This window comes from Hippopotamus amphibius, chromosome 1, assembly GCF_030028045.1.
Source record: "Hippopotamus amphibius kiboko isolate mHipAmp2 chromosome 1, mHipAmp2.hap2, whole genome shotgun sequence".
NCBI classification, from domain to species: Eukaryota; Metazoa; Chordata; class Mammalia; order Artiodactyla; family Hippopotamidae; genus Hippopotamus; species Hippopotamus amphibius.
In genome coordinates this window covers 143690812-143695491 of record NC_080186.1, presented here as the reverse complement: position 1 = coordinate 143695491, position 4680 = coordinate 143690812, and the positions used below count along the sequence as shown (strand labels likewise).

At 44.5% G+C, this 4680-nt stretch overlaps 1 pseudogene; it reads right to left on the bottom strand.

The window, feature by feature from the left end:
- Positions 1 to 1722: 1722 nt before the first annotated feature.
- Positions 1723 to 4175, bottom strand: LOC130861008 (aspartate aminotransferase, mitochondrial-like; annotated as a pseudogene).
- Between the last annotated feature and the right edge of the window lie 505 nt (positions 4176 to 4680).

Here is a 4680-nt window from a genome sequence, read left to right as displayed (position 1 = left end):
ACAGAATTGTGACACAGAGGAAACTCCCTCTTCTGCCCCTGACCACATCCTAGTCACACAGATCATTCCAACAGAGGCAGCTCTGGGCAGGACACTCGGAAAAGGCCTTAGAGGGGTTGAAACCATTGCTATGGTGTCATCAGGAAGACTCCTTGGGAAACCCAAAGGAAAGAGAGGTAGTGGGGCCAAGAAAAACTACTGGAACTTTCTTTGGCTTGAGGTATTATATATATTTGAATCATAATAACCAAGTTAATGTTAAGAATTACAATATGAGGCCCAGCTGTGGCACAGCTACATGCTAATCATGGCTTTACATGCATTATCCTCAGTCACCACACTAACTCTAACTCTGCGAGGTAGGCATTATCTATCCCTGCAGATACTGAAGTCGAGAAAGAGAGAGACTAGGAGAGATGTCAAAGGCCACAGAGCATGTGTGCTGTGGCTGAGATTCAAGTTCAGGTTCACTGATTTTAAAGTTTGTTTTCTCTTTCCCTTCCTTCCCTCCCTTCCTCCCTCCTTCCTTCTCTCCCTTTCTTTCTTCTTTCCTTTCTTTCTTCCTCTTCTATTTTCTTTTTACCATGCTTGCTTCATATCTTCTTTTTTTTTTGGGGGGGGGGGTCTACAGTAACCTTATTGTAACAGAGAAACCAGGCTGCAACAAGTCTACATGATTTAGAGCAAATGGTGGTTATCCTTCCAAAGGGTGAAGCCTGAGCCCAGCTGGCAGCACACAAAGGTTAAAACCAAAGCCCAGAATATCCTCTTTCCTGGTGTTACCCTGCATTGCCAGACTCATGATATGAAATGATTGACTGCACAACCACACTGAACAAAGCTGTGAGGTCCACCTGAGCAGAGGCAATATCCCTACAGGAGATACATTAAATAATCACTGAAGAGGATGCTGAAATAAAGTGCAGTTACCTACTCTCCACTATTCTTTGCTGAGAAAAGTGAGGATATGGGATGAGCAGTAAATAATGTTCTTCGTTCTTCAGATAAGTAAATCCTATGGGACGGGACTGATGGTCAATAAAGGAGTAGAATAGGATGAAAATCTAGGCTAGTTATAGATCTTTGTGCCTTAGGAAAAGAACAGCAGTGATTAGGGAGAAAAGAGGAACATTAAAATGCCTGCAAGTACTTAAATAAGACAGGAAATTGCATCTTTTATTTTCTTTGCTGCAGTGGTAGCAGCCTTACTGTAAGACATGATTTCTGTCATGTGGTTTATTGATAAGATTGCTCAATCACGGGGGGGGACAAATATGAGGCTGTTAATGTTAGAACTAGGTATTTTCGTAAAGCCTCTAATAGGTGCTATTTTCATGCTGGTCCTACAGAGGAACCTGCAACACCAAGAGGTACTTCAGTTAAAGCTTCTGAAATATTGCAGTGGTGTGACTGACAGATTTTTTGGGGGGCATGTGTCTTTCTTGTACATGTAACCTCTGTTGGAAAAACTAGAGATAAAAGGATGAGGGAGAGTTTGGTTTACAGCCACAAAATTCCCGACACTAGCCACAGGTGCCTCCACCTTATTTCACTGCTCATTCTTTTCCGAGAAACACATTCGATCACTGAGTTTTAAAGTACTGTGGTTGAAAAAAAATGATCCGCTCACCACCATCCACCCTCTCTCTTCTTCCGTGTGAATCTCACAACAGCAGAGGCTGAGGACAGGAAGGTTGTTTCTGTTCCCTCTGACCAGGGGAATTACTTGGTGACCTGGTGAATGGCATGAGCAAGGTAGCCCACGTTGCCTGAGGTGACACCTGCCGCAGAGGTGTGGCCATCCTTTGTCGTGTAGGTGGAGAACTCCTTGGTTAGCCGCTCCACCTGTTCAGGCTTTAAGCCTCTAAAACAAAACATGCGACCAAAAGACAACTCTCAAAGTGGGAGAAAATATTTGCCAATGAAAGCAACTGACAAAAGATTAGTCTCCAAAATATATAAGCAGCTCATGCAGCTCAATATCAAAAAAACAAACAACCCCATCCCAAAATGAGCAGAAGATTTAAACAGATATTTCTCCAGAGAAGACATACAGATGGCCAACAAACATATGAAAAGATGCTCAACATCACTGATCTTTAGAGAAATGCACATCAAAGCCATGATGAGGTATCACCTCACACTGGTCAGAATGGCCATCATCAAAAAATCTAGAAACAATAAATGTTGGAGAGGGTGTGGAGAAAAGGGAACTCTCCTGCTCTGTTGGTGGGGATGTAAGTTGGTACAGCCACTATGGAAAACAGTTTGGAGCTTCCTTAAAAAACTATAAATGGAACTACCATATGATCCAGTAATCCCACTCCTGGGCGTATACCCAGAGAAAACTATAATCCAAAAAGAAACACATACAGTAATGTTCATTGCAGCACTATTTACAATAGCCAGGACATGGAAGCAACCTAAATGCCCATCAACAGAGGAATGGATAAAGAAGATGTGGCACATATATACAATGGAATATTACTTAGCTATAAAAAGCAATGAAATGGAGCTATATGTAATGAGGTGGATAGACCTATAGTCTGTCATAGAGAGCGAGGTGGGTCAGAAAGAGAAAAACAAATACCGTATGCTAACACATATATATGGAATCTAAAAAAATGGTACTGATGAACTCAGTGGGAGAGGAAGAATAAATACGCACATGTAGAGAACAGACTTGAGGACGTGGGGAGTGGGGGAAGGGGAAGCTGGGACAAAATGAAAGAGTAGTATTGACATATATATGCTACCAAATGTAAAATAGATAGCTAATGGGAAGCCACTGCATAGCACTGGGAGATGAGCTCAATGATTGGTGATGACCTAGAGGGGTGGGATAGGGAGGGTGGGAGGGAGGCTCAAAAGGGAGAGGATATGGAGATATATGTATAAATACAGCTGATCCACTTTGTTGTACAGTGGAAACTGGCACAACAGGATAAAGCTATTCTACGCCAATAAAGAGTGAAAGAAAAACAAAACAAAACAAAACATGCCAGTCTGGTCAAGATGTGCTGCCAGTTGTGGGAGGAGCCCTCCTTCTTGAGGTTGGAGACCCGTTGAGTCTGCATGCTACATGAAGCGGTTGGCCATGGCCTTTACTTCTTGCAACCATTGTTTACACAAATCTGGGCTGGTCAGAATGGTGGAGGCAACCCGGGCCCCACAGAGAGGAGGGTTGGAATACGTGGGACAGATCAGGACCTTCAACTGTGACTCTAGCCTTTCGGCTTCACCAGCATCTTTGCAGACCGCAGTGAACGTTCCCGCATGCTCACCATATAAGCCGATGCTCTTGGCATGATGAAGTGGTCCACAGCCCAAGCATCCTTGCTACCATCGCCACTGGCAGAGCCTTGGTAGGCCATGTCAAAGAATGCAAAGAGACTGCTTTTCTCCACCACTGTCACCATCTCCTTCCACTGTTAAGGACAAGGGTTCACTCCTGTGGGATCGTGGGCACAGGCGTGCAGGAGAATAACACTTGAGTTGGTGTTTTTGAAATGTCCTCAATAGTGCCTGTGAAGTCTAAGCTGCACGTCTTGGGATCATAGTATTGATAATTCTGTAACTGCATGCCGCTGTCCCTGAAGATGGGCGTATGATTTCCCCAGGACGGTTTGGGCAGAAAGATATCTTGGCTAAACTTAAAAAAATCTTTGCAGAAAATTGGCTCCCGTCCTTAAGGTCTCGGTTCCAGACATGGTCTGCACCGTGACATACCGGCCACTTTTTGACACTACGTTGTTCTCACCCAGGGGTAGTTCTGCAGATGCCTTACGAAATTCAGTCAGTCCCCTCATGGGCAGGGATTCTTTGTTCAAATTTCTTGCAGCAATCTGGACCTCTGCCTTCCGGACACTAGGGGGCATGTAAGGCTTTCCATTATCATCCAGTTAGGCACCAACTCCCAGACTCATCTTTTTGCTGTTGGTGTCTCTCTTATAGGCTTCTGTGACTCCCAGGGTGGGATCTGGGGGTCCCATCCCCACATGACCCCACTAGGAGCTGGCTCTGGCAGAAGCTGCAGCAGTGAGGCCTGGGTGGAAGGCGGCGGCGACTCCCAACAGGGCACGGCTGGAGTGCAACAGGGCCACGGTGTGCGGCAAGACCGCAGTGGGTGGCTGGGCGATGGAGTGGAGATGCCCGCGGGCGTGGACTCGGAGGCACAGGGTCAGATCTTCTTTTAAAAGAAATACAATGTCATGCACTCAGCGGAAGTCCCTTTGTGTCCCTCCCCATCTTATTCCCCTGCCTTCCTGTCTAGAGGCAACCTCTCAATTGACGTTAGTGGATGTCACCTCAGTCCTTCATTATGTATGTCCATGGCCATAAACGGTGTATAGCATGGTGTGTTTTAAGATTTAACCTATATGAAAGAGGGCTAAAAGGATTCGTTTACACAGAAAGAAATACAAATGGCTATTAACTGTAAGAAGAGGTTCACTATCTCATTCATCAAAAGAGCAATACAAATTAAAATCACATTGAGATATTTTTTAAACCTGTCAAATTTGTCAATACAGGTACTCAAGATTTGGTAACACAGTGTGTAGAAAAGGTTGTGGGGAAAGGGGCAATCAAAATTTGATCATGTATGAGTGAATTGGTATAATCTCTATAGATGGCAATTTGACAGTCTCTCTCATAAAAGCAAATGCAGAAAATCACAAA